The following is a 23,535-nucleotide window of genomic DNA, read 5'->3' as shown; positions in this document are numbered from 1 at the left end:
GCTTCAAAGCGAGAGGATTTGTTATGCATGCTCTCTAAAAATTTAATTAAATTCGCAATGTACTTGATGAATACTTGAAGTACTTTGCATTGTACTTTGTACTTTACTTGAAGTACATTTGAAATCGTGTACTTTCTACTGTACTTAAAGTAATTTTTCCCTGGACTTTCCTATCAAGTACTCAAGTACCCAAACTTGGACCCCAGACAAAAAATCACAAAAGAGTATCAAACATGCACCGTACTAAAAGCGCTAAAATGGTAGCAAGAAAACGAAAACATACAGATAGCACTATCTGCGTGTTTTCGTCTTCTTGCCGTTATTTTTGCGCTTTTAGAGGGATGCAGTACCAAGAGTCCCAGTCTGACATTTTAGCAAAAATGATTTTTGTGCTGTTAAAGCTCAGCTCCGCCGATTTCCGACTGCGACAGAATGGAGCCATTCTTGGGCTGTGCGTTCGTTTCCGCACAGGGAGCAAACATGTGAAAAATTTTCACCCATTTGTTTGTAGTTTTTAAGAAAACAATTTTTTTAAATTTCCCTGGCACGGCGGTCCTGTGGTCGGCAAACCCTGACCAATGCCGGCTTCGTCCTGGCTTAGCCGCGCTCGTGGCTTGGCTAACGCCAAATCGTCGATGCGATGGCGGAGATCTATGGGCGAAGGTGAATGTTTTGGGTGTGTTCCGTGATAATTGCTGTCGTTAATAGCCTCAAAGATAGCTTTGCCGGTCTTCTTTAACAAGCCTTACAGGATGGCCTCGTTGTGCAACGACGGCCGTCGTGAGCGGACATTCTGTGCCCGCACTGTGCTTCATGCTACCAACAAGACGTGACGTCACACCTAACGTGTGACGAACTCGTACGCATTCTCAATAGCTTTGGCAGCGCACTATGCGTGGACTTGCTGCGCGTGCAGAAAGCACCACCAAAGCTATTGAGAACGAGAACGAGTACGTGCTCGAAGACGAAGTATTTCTTATAAGAAACATGATAAAACGGTGCGGTGGTCCCCGATAGCTCGTGACAGCTATTTCAGCACGATACAGCGGCCATGACGGAGTGTAAACACAAACTGGTTGCCAGGCAGAGCTGGCTAGGTGTGGCTATCCAGTCCGCGCAGTTCCAAGTATGACGTCACAAGTGGAACCGCCGCCCGGTAGTTTTTCTCAAATTTCTCACGAAGGAGTATGGAAATTTGGAAAGCAATGTGCGTTTATGAATGAAGTTGGGACCACGGTTCTGAATATCACAACGTCTTCATACTTTCGGAACAGCAGCGGAGCTGCACTTTAAAGAGCATAATTGTTGAAGCTGATTTATTGTTGAGAGGCTTGAAATGTTGAAAAAGTATCAACGCTTATATGATTATGTAAAACGAATGGAATGCAAAGGCACGTACACATTATGACACTGCTACCGGCAGCACAATGACTTGGTCAGTTGTCATTTGAGTTCTCCCAATGCAGGGTTCTATGCTTTTTTGATATTATTTTCTTCATTGGCAATTAATAATCATTTGATATCACAATGTGTGATTGCATTACACGATGAACACTCTGAAAGACACACATGCTTCCATTTTTACATTTTATGTTCTTTTTTTTTTCATTTGTCACGTGGATTACATCCCTTCAGATCACAGCCGTATATAAATGATGGCTTACATTGTGCTTCATCCTTTGTTACTTTCTTCATATTCTTTTGTTGTCGTTTTCAAAGCATGTTGTATTTCAAAAAGCAGCGTGGAATGCCCAGGAATATATAATCTCCGTTGGCTTGTACTTTTTTTCCTTGAAATTTCCTAGCCTCTTATAGCAGAAGATTAGTACCGGAACACCACACTAGGCGGGTGATCTTGGATCAGTCAGGGTATAATACATAATCACAGCACAGCTGACGGATTACCTCTCTACATATGTAACTGCAAATTATGTCATCTGACTAAGTTAGCACTTAACCTAGGACTTTATGGCTTTAGAGGATTTGTCAAGAATGCTCGCTAAAGTTTTGCCAAAAAAGCAACACAGATACTAGACAGTGAAATACAAGGTGATAAAAATTAAAGTAGCAATGTACTTGATGAATACTTGAAGTACTTTGCATTGTACTTGGTACTTTACTTGAAGTACATTTGGAATTGGGTACTTTGTACTGGAAGTACTAATGACCCCAGGTACTTAGTACTTTACTTTCAGTATAATCTTGAAGTACTTTGCCCATCACTGAAATAGTTGCACATGTTACAGAAACAATAAGACGGAAACAACGGTCTCGTGGGGGAAGGGATGCCCCAACCGTGTGCTTGTCTAGTGTCTCTCATGGTGACCACTGGGGTGATTGGCAAAATGCAGGACAGTGTTGAAGACAGTACTTCTGCCTCAAAACCAGCCGTCTGTATTTTTCTTGTCTTTTGTGTTTCTTCTGTTTGCATTGACAAATCTCGCAAACCGTGGTTCAGGTTTCTGAGGAAAGCAGCTGGAAACGCAGAATACTTGCACAGATTCCTGGATAATAGAGAGTGACCCAACTTCAAATGGCATACATTGCCAACTTACACCAGCTTTTGGCCCACCAGCCCTCCCATATATTGAAACCGGAACTTTACACTAAAATGTGCCTTTTCCCCTTAAAACATAACTCGTTAAAGTATGACGTCTACTATAAAATGAGGCTACCATAGAGCAGCCTGGAAGCAACATCAGTTTACATAGGACAATTTTTTCCTCCCATGCCAGCTGGGACATTGTCTTTGGTGCCATTCTTTTCGGGACCCTTTTCCCTGGAGCAAGTTTTTCTCTAACCCAGGACTTCCTCGTCTCTCTTGAGAAGGGTCAACGTGCAGCACCTTGGGTTTGTGAGTTTGTGTGAGTAGACCCCAACCAGGCAGGACAGAAGGCCCGTGCCGAATGAGGAGTGAGAGAGGGCACGTAAAATGTTAATAGGGAGTTTTAGTACATGCGCACATTGCTAAGCTTGGATTTGATAGCTTCTGTTATCATATCGTTTTCATTCAAAAATTCCTTAATAACCGTTTATGAGGACGGGTGGATTTACGGGGGGATGTCCTGACCCCACCCTCAATTTCTGTTGTTACATAGAGTTTCAATTGACCTTGGTTGTGCAATAGCATGATGTGCAGGCAGGAACCCGCCCAGAAAAATCCTGAATCCGCCTCTGTACGAGGATACTAAGCAACAATGAATAACAAAGCGACGGTGAAGTCAGTCATTTCTGTAGAGAGTTCGTTTGTATGTGTAGAGCTCCTATACAGTATTGGGGGTAGAGCTTCAATATGAAAGAAAGAAAATTGGGAAGGCTATCTGATAGTAACAAATGTAAATGCAGCAAGTGACACACATGAAAGGAAGAACTGTGTGCGCATCCCTTCTATAGAGATGAAGAAGGAAGAGCTCTTGTTCGTATGTGTTCAGCAAGAATAAAGGTTTTTGTCCTCGCAAATTCCTGTCCGTGAGTTACTGATGACACCTTAACAAAGCTGGTATTTTAGAGTGTGTGTTCCTATCATGTGGATGTGTCACTTGATGCGTTTCCATTTGTTACTGTAACATACCAACTACCCTGCTTCAGCACTTCAAGCTATTGGAAAGTAATTTCAAAAAGCAGTTCTCCTTGTGAACTAATAAGGACTTTTGATGCCATTTTCAAATTCAAACACCTCAGGGAAAAGAGGTGCTGACACAAGGAATCGAACGTGATTCTTCTGATCTGTTCTATTCTTGGTCTCGGCAGCTCTTTTCCATGAGTTGTTTGAATTTGAGAAGGGCATAAGAAAGCTTTGTTAGTTCACAAGATGAACTGCTTTTTGAAATTACTATCCAATAGCTTGAAGTGCTGAAGCAGGGCAGTTGGTATGTCATAGTAACAAACATAAATGCAGCAGGTGTCACATTCACATTTGATTTGATTTGATTTGGATTTTAGTGGTGCACAAGTTACTAAGGCCATGATGTGCCAAATACTACTGACAGTTTTACCTAGGTAAAATTAGTGTTAATGAAAAAATGGCTAGGAAGCAAGCAAGCTGGTGAAGATGATGCATAATGTAAGGTAATAACATTGTATGATAAAGCCAATTTCGAAGCCATCAATCAAGAGCTCAATTTCTTCTTTCATAACCAACAGCGCTCTACACTCAGTCGAAGAAAACTGGACGCTATTTAAAACAACGTTACTTAATCTTGCCGACGCCCACATACCCAAGATTTCTATTCCTTCTTGTTCCTGTGCACCATGGTTCACCCATACGCTAAAATCATTGTCCAACAAGAAGAAACGGTTATTTAGACACGCTAACCCAGTAAACCATAGATGTACAAGTGACGTCCGGGTAATATCCCAACCTGGATGTTTGGATATCCCAGGGATTTTCGCAGAGAGCCTGTAGACGTCACATGTACGTCCAGGAGACTTAATTTGTTCCACGGTTTTCCACATTTGAGGAACGTCCCACAGATGTCACCACAAGATATTTGGATATCCCAGGGATTATTTCAGAGAGCTTGTAGATGTCACATGTACATCCAGGAGACTTGATTTGTCCACATTTTTCCACATTGCAGAAATGTTGCACAGATGTCACCGCAGGATGTTCCCAGGATGTTGTTTAAATCTCTGCATTGTGTTAATGTTGTACTTGTTTTCATCACCATGATAGCAGCTTCTGCAGAGGCAATGCACTATACTAACCAGAAACATCTCAAGTGTTCTAGTAAGGTATATAATCTTGTTTATTTACGACTATGGTATACAATTTATCGCAAAATGTATTGCAGATTGTGGCATTACAAAGTTTACCACGCGCAGCATAGAAAAACATATCACAATACACTACACAAGTGTTTTTATCACAGTTTCACATGACTAAATTTATGGCAGTGTAATGTTTATCACAGTGCGGTGTAACACTTTACTGAACAAGAGCATGTCAAAACTTCTCAGTATCAAAATGTACTACTGTGCGGCATTGCAAAATGTACACAGTACAGCGTAGAAAGGTGTATCATGGTACGGTAAAACGAAGTTCTGAACACAATACAGTTTAAGTAAAAGCAAGCATTACAACAAATTCTATCTGTCCATGAGATTCCTAGTCGAAAAAAAGCAATTGGTCCAATTGGACATTTTCGCATTCAAATCAATTGGTATTCCAGTTGTGTTTTTGTCACCCATTGGACTGAAACCGGTTGAAATCAATTGGTCCCCCCAAATGGTCCAGGTGGACTCAGTAGGGTCTCCAATTGGAAACAAGTAGCCCTACCGGGTCTGCCACATAGGGCTACAGCTACGGTTTCATCAGTGAATATCACACACGAACATATGCAGGAGGTAATAACTTGTTTATTGTGCGTTGGGACTAGTCTTGTTGACTAGAACTGCTCAGAACAAAGTACTTTACAATGGTCATTTCGAAACGAAAACAATACACCAGGTTTTTATTAAAACGCAATTAGCTATCTGGCGCAAGGCGATGACACGTCATAAGGGAGGTTCAGATAAACATACATATCTATCGAGTTACTATCACCCACCTGAGTTCGGATTTGAGAGTTCAGGAAATTCACAACTGTCATACACGGGCCGCTTGTCCTTTCTCGTAACTCAGCTGGTGCACGGGTGCGAAGAGAAAATTCCACGCATAACACAGCAGCTCACGACAGATACAATTATGTTCTTACACAGTTTGAAAAACTAGACGAAACGCTTCATTCACGGAGCTACACAATCGACGCGACCGACGCCAACGGAAACTTGTTCAAACAGATTCTGGGGTGATGCCGATGCGCTGCGTCAGACATGACGATGAGAGCATCAAAGTTTCGATTTCAAACTCAAGTGAAGACATCGAAAGCTTTACTCGTGCGATGTAGAACCACGAACTTTCTTTGGCGCTGTCATTTTATATTATATCCAGCTGTGGCTATGAAACCTAATTTACGCATTTTCTGCTGTATCGAAAAATCTCGCTCTCCGTGGGACGAACTAATCCTTAAAATATAAAATACTGTATAAACTGTTGTACTGTAAACTGTATATACTGTAATAAATTACTGTTGCTTATTGATAGCATTAATAGTTTAGGTACACATGCACTAACTAATTGTATTGAGAATACTGAGTAACATCACTTATTTTACAACTCTACATTGGAATCAGTTGCCAGTTGGGCCAACAGTTGCTAATTGTCTGCTAATTGGGCGGACCAGTTGGAGACCGAGAGACCAAATGGAACTGGAGTTCCCTATCAGAAAGACCTATTGGACCCATTATGTCCAATTGAGTGTCCAATTGAGTGCATGAAACCAAATGGACCTTCCAATTGGTGCTCAACTACCAACTGGACAGTCCAATTGGAACTGAACGATCCAACAGGTTTTGACATGGGACCTGTTGGGTCCCATTCGAACCAATTAGAAATTCCAACTGGACCATTTCCTTTTTTTCGGCTGGGTTGGCCACACATGACGACCATTAGGAACATGGTCCTTCCTATTTACTAAATTTACTAAACTGAAGCACGACATCCATATGCTTTAGTCACAGGCTGTGATAAGCAACTGCCGTTCTTGTCCTTGCCAGAGGCCTTATTTGCCTCTACAACCTATTCCAAAATCAAGACCAGGAAGACCAAGAGAGACAACAGGAACCTCCAAATGTGTGTGCTTGCACACATCACAGTAAATGACTATTATAAAAAAAGGTTTACACACCGACTTAACTGAACAACACAAAGTAATTTACTCAAACATGTAATTTCTGGGGGGACATCATCAGTGTCCGCCAAGAAAGACAGAGTGAGGAATGCCCAGTTGCCCCAGTTAAGGTCAGTGTATACCTCGGGAAGTGGGCTACGGTTAACATTGCATAGGGTCTAATCTTTCTGAATGTGCGGGGACCCCACCTTTGTTCGCAAACACTGACGCAAACTAAGTTCATTCATGTAGTTGAAGCTGTTACCTGTTGTCCAAAAATGATAAAAATATTTTGTCTCTGACCTTGTCGAGTTTGTGGTTCTCTCTAAATCACGTGCCACAAATGCAACAAGGTCCAAGACAAAATTGCCTGATTATTGTTGGACAACTAGCCACAGCTTCAGCTACATGAATGCACTTAGTCTGGGTCGCGAACAAAGGTGGGGTACCCGCAGATTCCTCGAGTTGTGGCACATTAGGAAAGATAAGGCTGTATGAAATGTTAACCGTGGCCCACTTCGCGAGGTATACGCTGACCTCAAATGCGACAACTGGTTGGGCATTCCTCACTCAGTCTTTCTTGGCAGACATAATGATGTCTCTCGCATGGGAAATGAAATGATGACCAAGGGCTTTGCACAGTATCAATCATTGTTTCTTTGCTTATCTGGGGGGAGAAACAAAAATAAGAAAAAGAAGCAAAAAGGAATGATGAACATAAAAGGATTATGCTAATAATGCCATCAGATATCCTACAACAGCGAGGAAGTCACTGCAGTACGTCTAGCAGTGGCAAAAATACAAAAAGTGCTGTTTGTCTTTCTCAGATTAGCTGCAACTTTGAAACAGCCTCTGAAGGCACTTTAATGCCCGTACTGCAAACATATCTTGAAAAAAAAAAAAAAAAAAGGGAAGAAGCACACAATTTTGTTTTTTCTTCTGTTCCAATTCAGCCAAAATTAGTTGTTGTTTTTTTGTTCGCTCGGGAACCCTGATAGTACTCGAATGGCATATATTAAGCTGGAATTATAAAAAAAAATGAAAATGCAACTTTTTTAGTCACATTTTGCACACACTTAAGTACGTCCACCGTGTTACGTCTATGAGACATTGAAAACACGACATTCTGAAATGTCACATCAAGGATATCCATAGGACGTCTATGAGGCATAAAGAAAAAGTCATTCACGAACGTAAAATTCTCTATGTCCATGAGACGTCCATGTGACAGGTGTGATATCTGTGACATATCTGACCTTTCTGGGATATCTTTTGGATGTTGGTGGTTTGCTGGGAAGCGCTCAGCCACCGATAGCGCCTGGAGCAGATATCGTTCGTACTTGTCACAATACAAGCGATCGCTGAGGTTAGCGAAGCACAAATACTTTCAGATTGACCTTCTTTCTATCCTTCGTACTAACCCCCTCAAGTTTTGGAATACAATCAACCCGCGCAACAGTTCGGACATCCAACTTACTAACGAGAAGGGCCTGGTGGTTGAGCCATCTGAATGTTGCAACGTTTTTAATCGTACCTTCGCCAGCGTCTTCACGATCGAATACCCCTTGGCCTTTCCCTTACCTCCACCATCTCCATACCCTCCCATGGAACCTTTAGTCATTACTGTACCCGGCATTATCAAAATAATTGACTCTTTAAAGCTCACGTCCTCAGCAGGCTTTGACAGTATTGGTGCTAAACTTCTGAAAGGCACTAAAGAGACTTCCGCCATCTACCTATCAGTCATCTTTTCACAATCCGTCAGCACAGGTCAGGTACCATTAGACTGGCGATTAGGCAAAGTCATCCCCGTTCACAAGAAAGGAAATAAGTGCTCCCGAGATAACTATCGACCTATTTCACTTACAAGTGTGCCATGTAAGATCTTAGAACACATAATCTACTCTCACATCACCAATCACTTAGACAGCCTAAACATAATTTATCAGCACCAACATGGTTTCCGTAAGGGTCATTCATGCGAATCACAACTTACGCAGTTAGTACATGACCTACATGATAACCTCGACAAAGGCTATCAGACTGACGCTATCTTTTTAGATTTTTCTCGTGCCTTCGACCGTGTTCCTCACAATCGGCTGCTACTAAAACTCCAATACATGTCCATTGACCCGTCCATCCAAGCCTGGATCTCCAAATTTCTCACAACGCGCTCACAGTCAGTCGCAGCTAATAACCACACTTCCGGATTCGTCAACGTTGCGTCACGCATTCCGCAAGTCACTACTCTTGGTCCACTACTCTTTATGATCTACATTAACGACCTCCCGTCTCACATCACTTCAAATATAAGGTTGTTTGCTGTCGATGGTGTAGTTTATAGACGCATAACCACTACTAATGACCTCACTAACCTCCAACAAGATCTCTTAATAATACATCAGTGGTGTAAGAAATAGCTTATGCCACTAAACATAGATAAATGCTGTCACGTCCCATTTTGCAGGAACAAACCGAAATTTCCTCATGCGTACCGATTCGACACTGCTATTATCCCCTCTAATACATCTTACAAATACTTAGGCGTCACTTTACAATCTAATATGTCGTGGAATCTGCATATCGCTAACATTACTGCCAAGGCTACTCGTACTTTAGGGTACCTGCGACGTATCCTCCATTTAGCTTCAGTTGACATCAAGCGCCTTTCCTATCTAACCCTTGTCCGCCCCCAGCTGGAATATGCTTTCGTCGTTTGGGATCCTCAACCCCTGTTTTTATCTGACGAGATTGAGAAGATTCAAAACAGGTCTGTCACGATTCATTACAAATAACTATCACCGTGGCACTAGCATCTCTGGACAAAAACAATCCCTTGACCTTCCACCACTTCGTCGACGAAGGGCCATAGCCAGCCTCAGTCTTTTTCACAAGATGTTCCATTCTTCTCTCGCTGTACGACCATACATTGTCCCAGCTCATTTCATCTCTTCCCGCATTGATCATCAATACAAAGTGACACGTTTCAAAACATCAAGGTTCACCGGCTCATTCTTCCCGCGCAGCTCAGTTGCTTGGAATAACCTCTCACACGACATAGTGTCCCTCGTTTCACCTACTCGCTTCCACGGCGCTCTAGATCAGGTCATCTCATAATCATTCGAAACAGGGTTTTGCTCTTCCACCTTCTCGACCATCCTTGTTAATTGTTGAATTGTTAGTTAATCCACGACTTTTTATGTCACCATGTATTTGTTATAACATGTATTCTTCTTTCAATGTTTTATTATCGTTCTATTGCTGCCTCAACTACTCACCCATGTAATGCCGTTTTAGGGCCTTTGGGTTATGAATAAATGAAATGATATGAAATGTAAAACCCCGAGACTAGGGAACACGAAGGGACAGACACAACACGAACAACACGACTTCGTGTTGTATCTGTCCCTTCATGTTCCCTAGTCTAGGGGTATTACATTGTGCAAAATTAGTGTGTTCACAAAAATTAAGAGAAATGCTGGATTACTAATTAAAATCACAGAAAGGAATTTAAATTCTTGGCGTGTGAGGCTTACGTGTCTGTGTCGTCTCTAATTATGGTCTGCCTCGGCCAATTCTCGTGTGAGAGGTTTGGTTTTACGGACACTACAGATTTGATTGAAGTGGGACTGTTGTTTCTGCGCACTGATACGTGTTCTTTCTTTATTTATTTCTTCCTTTATTAGCAATACAAAACAAAAGAAAACATGCAAGAAATGGGATTGTAGGGTAAGCCTGCGACGCTGTCCTAGATACAAAAAATAATATAAATAATAATAATACTAAAATAGTGTCACTGTCTTGTGAGGATACAGCAGAGTAGCAACAAACACACTTTGAAACTACAAACGTAAATCTGATGTCAAAAATTAACAGCACACAAAAAGTAACAACAAGCACACTTACAAACAGGAAACAAAATTTGACAATGTCAAAACTTATTTAGTGCCGTTAGCAGTAGAAAAGAACACTTAAACTTCCTGTTTAAATTTACGAATGGAAGAAGTCTGATGTGCAACCAAATGCAAAATGTTCCAGACCTTGACACCAAAAAATGCAACAGTAAACTGTCCAAAATTGGTTCTGGAAATTGGAAGCTTCAGAGTAAGGTTATCAGTAGGCAGTGAGTATGGTGATGAATAAAGTCGTAAGGAGATCATTGATGAATTGCAGATCCCCTGAATTTATAGACAAGGCTGGCAAGTTTTACCTTTAGTAAGTCAAAGACAGTACTTACAGATAAAAACGAAAGGTGAGACTAACAGAAGCGTGAGGATGTAACGATAGCACAATCCTAAGTGACCTTTTTTGCGTAATATATCATCCGTTCAAATGGGATGCGTATGTGAGTCAGTAAATGCATAATTTATGTGGCTCTGGTTCAATGCCTAATATATCAGAAGAAGGACTCTGGTAGGTAAAATAGATTTGACTTTTGCAAGTGCAAGAAGACCAGGAACAATCATGGTGTAAACATCCAGAATATGTGGCTTCCATCAAGGTGCTCAAGCAGGAAAACACCCAGAAACTTTGCAGACGAGAATCTATTTATCTCATCGTCCCCAAAATGCAGTTTATAGTGAGTAGTTGCGATTGCTTCCTGTTAAGGATGAAATGTGATGTAGCTAGATTTACTAGGCAATTTCAATATTTCTGATAACCATGTTGCATACTTCAGAAGAGCTGCGTTAGCTTTGGAAAACAATGAGCGTGTATCATTAGCCTCGACAAGGATGTTTGTGCCATCCGCATATAATATACATGTAACTCGTAAATAGTCCAGCACGCCGTTTACATATACTAGTAAGAGAAATGGGACGAAAACAGACCCCTGTGGAATGTCACTGTTTATTGGCAACATGCGTGACTATGCTTCACAGATCTGTACATACTGATATCTGCTGTTAAGGTAGCTCTGGGGGACGCCACATACACCATACCTGGGGAGCTTCCTTAGTAGTATGCTGTGATCAAACAGATCGAATGCTTGTTTAAGTCAATAAATATGCCCATAGTCAGCAGCTTCTGATCAATGTTTTGTTTTATGTCTTCTGTTGCATTCACAAAGGCCAACTCTGTTGATTTTGCTTTGCACAAACCAAACTGAAAAGGTGTCAATAACTTGTGACAATCAAAGAAATGCTGCAAGCGCTTTAAGATTAGCATTTCCACAATCTTGCTTAGGACCAGAAGAATAGCTATAGGTCTGTAGTTCTGAACTCCTTGTTTAGCATCTTTATGTATATAGGTGTGACTCTTGCTATTTTTGACTCTGAGCGATACACCCTAGCCTCAAACATTTTGTTGACAAGGTTGCCATGGGTCGTGAGAGGAGGCAAAAAGAACCGCCTGACAAATTCACTTGAGATCCGATCGTAGTGAACCGAGCGTTTTCTTTTTTTTTTTTTTGAGTCCGTTAATTAGCTGCTCAATTTCGTGGGGATCTGTAGGATAAAAAAAAAGTGTTAGGTAAGTGCCAGTTGGGTGCCAGCCATAAGGGTTCGGCTCCAAAAGGCAACTATAGTGGTTCAAACCTGTTATTTATAAACAGTTCGGTCCATGAACGAGCTCAATAACATGAACTTGCCTCCATTGCAATGATCCACATTATGTCTACTGCACTACATTTGTTTGTTATATTTATTTTTTTATGGTGGACTGAGGCAGGGGATTGCAATGCTCATGACAGATTTTTGGGATGGTTTATGGTGGGCACTCTAGTGCGGAGAATGGGCAATGTGCACAAGTAAATCAGGCGTTCTCGTTCTCCCAAGTATGGTATCATTACTTCCTCTGAGAAGTTGAGAACAGGCACTGTACCATTATCTGACACTTTGCATATATTTTAACAGTAAGTGAAAGACGTGCACCCTGCTTTCATAGCAAATAGCAAGCACAACTTCAATCCTTTAAACTTGCGCTAGCATTACTATAACATGTAACTTTCATCTTGCGAAGTAATTGCTCCTGAGCGTGTGAAATGATGATGCCCTGCTTATGAAACATCGAGTGGCAACCACTGCCACCACCTGCTCAAAATCAGCAAAGCCTGTGAATGAAGAGAATGTAGAAGGCGGCGTAGACTACATATGTCAGTCTGGCTAAGTAATCGCTTACAATGACATTGGCCAGTACCACTTTGTTTAAAACCTGATGATGTATATGCCCTTTTGTAACACTATGAATGTTTCTGAGTAGCCACAAAGATTGTGCTCTTCAGATTGCAGTTGTCGGTCTCACTGTAGCATATGTTACCGGCAAAGTATTCTGTTGGATACCAATATCTTTTTCACAAAGTATGAAGTCTGCTTCCTGGTAAACGTCTTTCACACTCTGCCTAGGCATTCTGTACATTGCCAAAGCCGCTTCGGGCAAAGTATGAAACATGTTTCTTCTCGACAGTAAACACTTGTTGACGAATGAAATCTCTAATTTTTGTTATTTTTGGTGTGTATTGTTTGCAAAGACATGCGACCAGAGTGGGTCCGCCCATAGACTGTTCATCCTTCGTGACTTGGTTAGTTTTGAGTATCTTTTTGCATCAACACAGGGCCAGAGTGGGTACAGGTACACTGTTCAGCTGTCGTTACTGACTTAGGTAGTTTTGTTTATATTTTGCATGATGAAAACAGGACATTTTTGCACTTTGCCAGCCACAGCGTACACGTTCTGTACATATTCTATAGAATGCCTAGACACTGTATGAAATGAATTTCATTTCACCCTTTGCCGGCTGATTTCAAATAGTTTATAAAATGGCTGGGGGGGCATTCTATAGAATGCCAGATTTAACAGTTTGCTGGTAATATACGTATTATCATGAAGAAGTGTCTGCTTCGCGCAACAATTAATCAGTTCAACACATTGATTTTATTACCTTGCATCCCACATAGGTGTCCTTTAAATATCTTGAGTATTTTGTAGTAAATCTGTCTCTCCCTTCACTGCTCCTGTCTTCTATTTCTACTACTAGAAATACTTGCGATTAAAACTGCACCAGAGTGCTCAGTCCTTTGCATTGCATCTGCTTTTTCCAAACAAGAAATGGACCACCTACGTTTAATGTTTTAACATAGCAACTTTTGGCAAGCGCCCACGTCTTGGCACTCGACAACCATGCGTTTTGAAAGCCTCTGCAAAGTGTAAAATGCCTTAGACTTGGGAGTGCTCAAAAAGAAAACAAACAGATGTTGGGGACCACCTGCACTCTGAGCAGGGAATGGTTTATTATCATTAATTCCATGCCATTGTGTTTGCGTGTCAGAATGTCTACAGTTTGTGTAACTAAGCAGACCAAGCTGTTAGCGAAGTAAGAATCTATCGCCAGGCATCGCTGCTTCTCTAAATACAGGTATCAGATGGCAACGGAGGCGCACCGGCCGACCCCCGAGAGAGAGAGAGAACCACGAGACACGAACGAAAGCGGACGCGTGGCCGCACGGAGAGTTTAATTTCATCCTAAATTCAGTGATCCCGTTACGAATTCACTGTGACTACGGTGCTCACAACTGACACCACACTGCATCAAACTGTGCTCAAATCCGATCATGAGACTAAACAAGTGAACGGCATGTGTCTCTTGCTTCTTGAAAATAATGATTCAAAATAAAGATCGCGGTGTGGTAATCCAATTCTCTCCTCAACCGTCACCAGCGCAGGCAGCATAACATGAAACTCCACGTACACTCTTAAAACAGAACTTCACCGCATTGCACGCTCCTAGCCAACCATCATATCTCGAATGACATCGTTCTCTCCTCTGACTTGCTGGAAACGGGAGGCGTACGCCAGTTTTGTGACAATTATGAACTGCATAAGGGTCACAAAAAAAGCGTACGCCTCCAGTTTTCAACAAATCATGGGAAATAACGATGTCATTCGAGATGACGGTTGGCTAGGAGCGTGCTATGCGGTGAAGTTCATTTTTAAGAGTGTAGCATCGGCATTTTCCTAGGCGCCCTAGGCGTCCTAGGAGGCGGCTCGGCACTACCTCCGTTTGCGTGCTCACATTCCCCGCCACCCGCTCATCAGGAAAATTCGATACCGCCCTGAAAGCGACTTCTATCGAGTAGCGCAGAGGACACGCCAGACTCTCACTGGCTTCATAACTAAGGACACTATACCGCCGGAAGCCCCCTGCTCTCTACCGGTACCGCCCACTTTTGTACGCCTCCCAAACGTTCTGGAAAGAAGAGATCAGGTCCCCCCTCAAGTCCTCCGAGCCCATTTTCATGCTCTGGTAGACGAGAAGTTTTCTAGGTTTACGGCAGCATATACCGATGGCGCATCCCGAAAAAAAAAAAAAAAAGAAATCCGCCTCAGCATTCGTCATACCATCCGAAGGCGTAGTGCACGGAAGACGCCTTTCACATCCAACCTCCTCCACAGCTGCGGAACTCTATGCCATCCTTTTCTTTCTACAACACATCGCTGATTTTACACCCCGGGAATGGGCAGTCTTTACAGACTCCAAGTCTGCACTTCAAGCAATTGAAAATTCAGGCATACGAGGCCCATCCACAGCCCTCGTCACAGATGTGTTAATGGCTTACCACACTATCTACGCCGCAGGCCACAGAATAGTTCTCCAGTGGGTTCCAGCCCATTGTGGTGTCGTGGCGAACGAGCAGGCCGACAGCGCCGCAGAAGCAGCACTCTCGTATCGGAAACGGACCCGTATTGTTCTGCTGAGAGGAGACCGCCGTTCAATTCTGCGACGCCTAGTGACACCCCTGGCTTCCCGCCAACGGACAACCGGCATTCTTCTCCCCTCTATGTTGAGCAGAGTTGATCCAACGCTCGCTTTCCGCATGCCACGAAACACCTCTCGTCAAGATGCTGCATTAATCCACCGAATGCGCCTCGATGTGGCCTTTACAGCTCAGTGGCGTTACCGCTTGAGACAAGTTGACTCTCCCACCTGCTGCCACTGTGGTGCTCTTGAGGATCTGGAGCATATTCTTCTTCATTGCCCTCACTACCAACCTTCCCAAACCACACTCTCCGAGTCTCTTCGTCAGCTGGACTCTCGCCCTTTCTCCCTATCGAAATTGCGTGGTCCCTGGTCCAATCCACCCCAGCAACGCTCTGCGCTCAAAGCTCTTCTGACATTTCTGGACACCATCGCACTTCGATCGTTATTGTGAAGGGGCTCGTTATTTTATGCCCCCCATTCCAACCAGCAATGGGGTAGAGTATTGCCTGTGGCGATGAAACTCCCCACTCTCCAAGGTCACAAATAAAGTTGTTGTTGTTGTTCCTAGGCGCTGTTACACACTTCGGGTTTACGCAGTAGCACAGGTACACAATATCACACGATATCCCAATCCGATCGGGCACAGCGATGCCTTCCTTGCTCCTTCCTTCAATGATGATTTATGATGAGATTCACCAATAACAGAACAAGTAAACACCTAAACATTTGGCAATGCGGCCCACGGCTTTATCGACACACACACACACACACAAATAACAGCGTATCAGCTTTCTTGCATGATGACAAGCACACTAAAGAAAACACCGTGTCCGTGCAGTTGTTTCATGGCACGAAGCATATTTTGGACCGACACCCAGAAGAAAAAAATGCAGCTAAAGTGGCGCGTCTGATCAGTCAACACCAAAACTCACAAGGCATTTGTAAATATTTTCTGCCGCGGGTGTGGCGCTGTCACAAGGATAATCCCTGTTCAGTCAAGCCACGACGAATGGAAGTTGAGAACTATTTTGCAGAGCGGACAACGACACCCCGTTTGCTGCTATACCACTTGACTACAGCGGCCAATCAAATCGGGTGGATTCTGAACAGTTCATTCTTAACGGTATATTGTTAACCGTAGATTTTTGAGAATTTATTGTTAAAAGTGGATAGTTACGTGGTTTATTTTTAATGGTGGATTCTTAAGCGTATGTTCTGGGCGTTTTATTTTTAACGGTGGATACTTACGCGTTTTTTCTTGATGGTTTATTTTGAACGGTTTCAAATAGGTTACACCCGCAGACGATGAGAACGAGCGCGGCAGCACGCCGATTATCGCATTCGTATCTGTTGGTTATGAGTTCGCATCGGTGCGGGTTCTGGTGAACGATTTGAGCTCGTCGGCTCTCTGACGAATTAAGAGATAACTCTCGGATCGAGTGTTGCGCTGGTGAATGAAACGAAAGCGGACCCAATACGAACCCGTGTCTGAAGCTTTAGCCGTGTACAAGATCTTTAAAACTGAAAGAAAGTAAATGAGTTCAGTTGGCCACTCAAAATAAATTGCCACAGCTAGTCTGTTTTTATTTGCGTACAACTTATTGCAAAAAAAAGAAAGAAAGAGACGGCATGCACAAGAATAGCACACAAGTACAACACTCTAGAAAAGGAAAGAAAAGATGCAGTAATAATTGTTATGGAATGTAGTGAACTGCACAAGATGTGTAACAGAGAGAGAGCACGAGCACTGCAATACCTAGTGAGTACTGCTTGAACATTCTAGGACGACAGAAGTTACTTCAGCCTCAGGTATTTTCTCGACAGGGGCTTGCTTCCAAAAGTTTTTGCGGTGTCATTTTTGTCGGTCACATGGAATGCATAATTTGTAAGAAGTGGCCGGAAAAACTTTGAGCAGATCAACTGTACAAGCTGAAGTCTGTGTTTGTTTTGTGGACATTGTAGTAGGGGGCACTCACAGACTGCAGGCACTGCAAAGTGCAGCAGAGTGCCCAGTGGCTTTGATGGTTTCGGTTGACTGGAGAGCACAGTTTCAGCGAATTGCCTCAAAACGCACAGCAGGTACACAAGGTCATCTGAAGGGTACGGGAGCCCACCTCGATCTTGATGCATTGTGAGCCCCTAAGCGGCCTGGTTTGACTTCCCCTTAAGCACAAGCTGACAACAGTTTTCGCAGTGAACCTTTTCAGTCACGACGCAGGCAATGTAGCCCCCAACGTGGGTTGTGGCAGACAGTTGGAGGGTAGGCACGCACCCTTGCCTTGGCTCGTTCAGTTTGTGCAGGACAGATTCTGCTTCACAAGGAATCTTGAATGGTAGTGCTGATTGTGCAGGACGTGCAACGTTGGTGACAACTATATTTGATGTCGTTGAAACTGTGTGCGACACATTGCTGTGCTGTGATGCACTGACAATTCCTGTCTTCAGAATTCTTTCCAGTGCATGTATCGTCGATCTGATGTTCATTTGATCATTACACCCATGGGACCGTCTTAAGGCGCCGAACAGAGATTCCAGTGCATCACTACTGAACTTTCTTGTTAACACAAATGCAAACTGCTCTTTCTGTAGCAAGTGCCTCACACAAGCAACCGTCGAGTCTGTTGTCATGAGCAATGCCTCATATGTTTCTTTGGTGAGGAATTGAGCAGGCTTTGTACCCTCCTTTAGCTTGGCCAGGTACTCTGGGAATGTGGATTCTAACCAATCAAGTCTTGAGTCCTCAGGGCTGTCATAGTGACGCACATCTGGAAATTTCTGGTGTATGTACTGTGTACAGTTACCTGTATCATGCAGGACGAACCAGCGGTACAATGTTTTCATAAGTAGTATTGTAGGTCCAGCATTGGTGAACATCAGGTTGCATGTGTGGCCCGCCTGGGCTTTGAGGAACTTGAGTGCGGCTGTGACATCCGGGGAAAACAACTGTATAGCTCTTTTAACATTCATTTTTTCAATATTATTTGGATACAGATGCTTCCGGCTGAGGAACCTGACAGCTTTGATTGATGCCCCTTTCTGCAGTTCGTATAGTTCCTTTAAATAAGAGCACGACACTTCATTGTCCTTGCCTATGTCGCGATCCAAAAATTGGGACCGAAGGTTTTTAAGGATATGACAGCCATCCAAGCTAAGGAAGAGTGTTCTCTGCGAATCAACTGGATTCTCGATGCGGTGAGCAAGGTTCCCACCACATAGTATCTTCATAGCGCACACGTTTACACGATGGTTATCTGTCACAATCCTCAGTACCCGAAATCCAACGCTTTCAACTTTACCCAAGACAAAAGGTATAAGTCCAGAAAATTCACCTCCTGTCAGGCCTTTCGTAAAGAAATATGCCACAGGTATTCGGAATGACAGACTGAGGCCACACAGTAAAAAGCAGAGCAATGAATTTGCCAAGACCGGACCATATTCAGCGGACCATAGTCCACCTGTCCTACAACGGCATCCTGTGCTTATTGTACTGCAGTTCTTGTTTGATTTGCATTTCGTCAATGATAAGGGAACATGTCCTTGACTAAACATTTCCTAAGTTTAGAACTTCTGCTTCCAGGCGGGCTTTTACTAAGGAGCTAAATCCACTCTCATCACTTGCACTGCCAATGTAGTTCTGTAGAGTGTTCCTAGACGGTAACTTGAGCAGCCCATCAGTTCTGATGTGTTCGTAGGATTTCGTTGAAAGATGCTTCAGTATAATGCAATGTCTCAGCGTGTCTTCTGACCATCTTGGGCTCTTTTTCTTTAAATTTCTCACTTGATTCATGAGGAACATTGCCTGAGTATCATTATCTGCAGCCTTGTTTCTGATGTACAAGAAGGTTCCCACATCTTGGTCTTCGTGTAATTTATTCAGCTCCATTTTATAGTTGTCCACTGTTCTTTGCAGTCGTTCGACCTGCTTTCTCAAGCCTCTGGCTTTCCGAGATAACCTGCGGTGCTCCAGCTGCGTGGTGTATTGAGTCTTCCGCATGTCTGCATGGGTTGACTGAACTCTCATTAGCAATGGCACTGCTGGTGTTGACGACAGGCTGCCACCACAGCAAACTTGAGTTCCTCTCATGGTAGAGGTGCCAGGCTCTCCTGTGGCTTCATAATGGCTAGAGTTGCCCAGACTTGGTGCAAGGTCATGTGTGGTCTCCTGAGTGTGCAGCTCATTTGAGATTTAATCCTGCCCCTTGTGGTGATTTAGCTTCGCGGCGAATTCTTTTCTTTGGTACAGCAGGTGGGGGTGAACGTGCCGGCTTTCGGATGCTGGTCTCGCTTCTTTCCTTCATGACCTTAGGTTGGAGGTAGGGTGGGAAGTTTTTGAAGTTAGACGGGACAGCTGCTTTCTTAAGTCGGCGGCCTTCAAGGAAGTCTGAGGCAACAAAATGTTTGCTGCATATTTTGGAGTAGTTTGAGGTTGAATTTGGTGACCACTCGTCCCTTCTGATAGCAGCCAACCACTTCTGCCAAATATCCACTTGCGCCGGTAATTCATGAAATGTGATTTTCACTCCTGGAACTGGTCTTTTTCTATCAGATTTGCACAGAGGCACGCAGCAGTAGGCCATAGTACTATCTGAAAAGTGAATTGCAACGATGTTTAGCCTCTCCTCCGTTCATTCAAGAGGTGAAGATTTCCCAGACCTAGAAGTGATGCGAACATAAGGGCAAGCCTCATATGTAGAATATTGTATTTCGAATAACGAATACTGCTTATGGTACATAATGATCTCAACGAGACGCACTTTCACTAGTACGTATGACTTGATTCGTATCACAATTCCTAACTATTTATGCTTTCTAATGATTTCACTCAACGCTGCCAGATTCACTCACTCATTCATTCACTCACTCTACACAGATTGTGTAGCGAGGTGTGATGCATCTTTATTTTCATCCATAGCTCCTAGCGCGATTGATGATCGTCTCCAGGACTCTTATTTCTTCGTGACATAGCTCCTGAAGCTCGCGCAGTGACTGCTCCCTGTTAGCCGACAGGTACTCATGCAAGATTTCGCGTATGATGTCCCACAACTTGTTTGCGGTGAAACGGGAGCACGGTATGTGGCAACACATCTCGACGAAGTTCTCTCACTCGTGTGACGCCTGAAAGCGGAACAGCGTGGAGTTGATGCACCTGAGTCGCGCCATCTGGTGGCACGAGGTAAGTTTGGACATCTGAGATAAAGCCGCCGCGGCTCAGTGCCGCCGCGCTGGTGAAGGGGTGATGCCCCGGGGGCGCCGAGCCCATAAATCATTGCAATTCGCATTACATAATCTTTCAGCTCGAGATAGCATCATCATCTGCCCCCCAGCAGAACCGAGCGATACCTTTATTGGTGGTACCTGGGCTGGGGCTGTCTTCCTCCCACTTCTCTCACCCCTCCCTCCTGAATCTCTTTTCACCCGGCTGTCTTCGCTGATCCAGTGACACTCCCCTTTTCATATGTTGTCTTTTCATTGTCTATTAAATATGTAAAAAGAAAAGAAAACAAGTCGTCGCTCCCGAAAGTTGAAAGTAAGCGTGCGAGGCATAGAAGGGTGATTTCATCTCAATTCAGGAAAGCCCGTCCGTCGAGGTCCTTCGATTTTGCTACATATTTTTGTGTGAAAGCCACATCTTTGTGATGACCATTGGCACAAATCTCGAACTTCAAATCGGAACGGATGCCGAGAAGAACATTGAAGCGCGTACGACGATGCCTCATCGGAGCGCACGACGGAACACTCGGGCAGAAGTTTGAGACAACCCTATGCGCCCTACGTACAAGTGACGGGGACGACATTTTTTCTACCCGTTCTCTACATACTGGACTGTAACTGTGTGGCATACGGTGATACCTACTACCACCCTTTCGCGTGAGAAAAAATCGCAAAAACGCGCTCTACGGCGTTTTTGCGATTTTTTCTCACGCGAACTTTGTCGCCTTCCTGTCGGGGAAGAGGCCATTCGACCAAAGTGATCTTTACACTGAAAGATAGCCCATTAAGTGCTCTTTCTAACAGCATGCTGTTAAAGATTGTGAATGGTAAAGCTAAGGCGGTATGAGGGAGCAAACTGGGATCACAATCGAAAAATACGCCGACTTCACGATCGATTTCTCAAAAACCCCACCTTTCATTTTCTCTAAAAAAATATCATGTATTCATCGTTCTATTGCCTTTCAAGCGGTATAAATTTTATAGGGACTAAAAACATTTGACAACCATAGCGGAGCGAAAAGGCGACACATGGTACGCAGTGACATCTCACAGGCGTACGGCTGGATTAATACACCGCAGGCGTGCGCTAACGTTTGTATATCCACGCTACCATGTATTTCCTGCGTTCCTACATGCAAGCGAATAATCCTAAACTGTTTCTTGTACTATCGGGCGTATTTTCATTTCCGCAGTCACGAGATATCACGTTAAGAGGACACAGGTTGACAGACAACTATTTAGTATTTATTCTTTACATGTATTTTGCTCGCTGTTCCCTGTATAAAATGTATTTCACATGGCACGTACAAGGTGGCACTGAACATCACGAGGTTCGTGGCTCGTGAGTCTATGATTTCACGGGCACAATATCACAAAATTGGAGTAGATGAACTGCATGCATCACGAACCAGCGGGTCTGGACTACGGAATGTTCAAATCCTGAAGCCAGGCCCAATCACTCAGACGGATACATGTCGATGACGCTTCGTGCTAGCAGGACGTCTTCATTGTCGAACCCTCTATACCATTTCTTATACCACACGTGGGAGGATCGAATGCCTGCGACGGGACGGGCCGTCCCCCACTGCTCCTTTCTGGCTTCTCGGAACACCGCGATGTCGCTCGATGGAATTTCCAGCAGGAGCGTTGAGTGACTTTTCTCTTTGAGAACGCGGACGAAATCAGCAGGTGTTTGAATAGCTGCAGCAACTGTACACCGCAGGTTGTGTAAGCTTGACATATGTTTCAGAGAACCGCCAACACCATCGCAAGCATTTTTGCCGTGACCACTAGCAGAATACAACCATCTCACTAGAAGCCTGTTCTTCGTCATCTCGTACAGCTGATACCTATTATTGAAGTGCGCAGCTGCACCGTCTGAGATATACATGAGATGTGTGAACACAGGTAGAATTTCTTCCAGGGCCTCAACTATCCTGTCCAGGTCTAGAAGTGCGTGCGCCGTGTCATGGGACATGTCGTCGGTCACCGTTGCGAAGCTCGTTCTCGACACAGGTGTTGTTACCACGCAAGTGAATAAATAAATTTGATCTGTTTTCTAGTACCGTCCCTGGACCTCGCTTAACAGATTCACTAACCAGTTTTCGGCAAAATCAGAGTGCAACAGGACATGACGTCGTTCGACAAGATGTTTTTCGTTCCAGATGGCATTCCTCCTGACGTTGCGTATGTGTTCGTGCTTGATGTAAAATGCGGTGCATTTCCTGAGTTGCTTAAAGGGACAGTCCGGGAAAACCGGAAGTTGATTTTTTTTTCAACTGTCACGGAAGCTTACATGCTGGGTGGAAAGTTTCAGCTCACAAAACGGCGTGGTTTTCGAGATATCGAATAAAAAATACTCCTCTGAAGACATCCGGTTTCGTTTTTCTCCCTCGCATACTCCTTGCCCCGAGGATCCTCTATGTACGTCAGCCGTCACGTGAGCATGACGTCCCCAATGGGCAAAGTGGAGCGGAGGACTGCGCCGTTGCTGGGAATGCAGAGAGGTGTTTTGTCTATGAGTGTACTGAACAGAAGGCTACGTCGTGATACCTGTGTTTACATTGACGCTACTCTGCATTTTAGTCTACATAACGCGTGGTTGCTACTCAAAAACATCATAATGGACAAATGCTAGCACGCAACAATCAACTATCGCGCAAACAGGCATGCGCAAGTCACGTGCGGCATTGCTCTTATGCACGTCACGCGAGAGCTCGCTGCGGCCTTTACTCGGGACCAACTGCGGCATAGAAAAATGTCGGTTATAAATCGTGCGATGCGATTTCTTCTGAAATATTTTGCACAGTTGTTGTGAGGAGTATTAGAAATCATAAGGCGGTGTTTCCCAGACCTATGTTTTCGACCGGACTGTCACTTTAAGAAATTGTGATGCTTTTAGCGTCGTCGTTATGAGGT

General features: G+C 43.8%; 1 pseudogene; it reads right to left on the bottom strand.

Moving 5' to 3' along the window:
- Positions 1-17,199: 17,199 nt before the first annotated feature.
- On the bottom strand, positions 17,200-19,489 carry LOC135379131 (uncharacterized; annotated as a pseudogene).
- Between the last annotated feature and the right edge of the window lie 4,046 nt (positions 19,490-23,535).

Source organism: Ornithodoros turicata, chromosome 1 (assembly GCF_037126465.1).
Source record: "Ornithodoros turicata isolate Travis chromosome 1, ASM3712646v1, whole genome shotgun sequence".
NCBI lineage: Eukaryota > Metazoa > Arthropoda > Arachnida > Ixodida > Argasidae > Ornithodoros > Ornithodoros turicata.
This window is presented reverse-complemented; position numbering and strand designations above follow the sequence as displayed.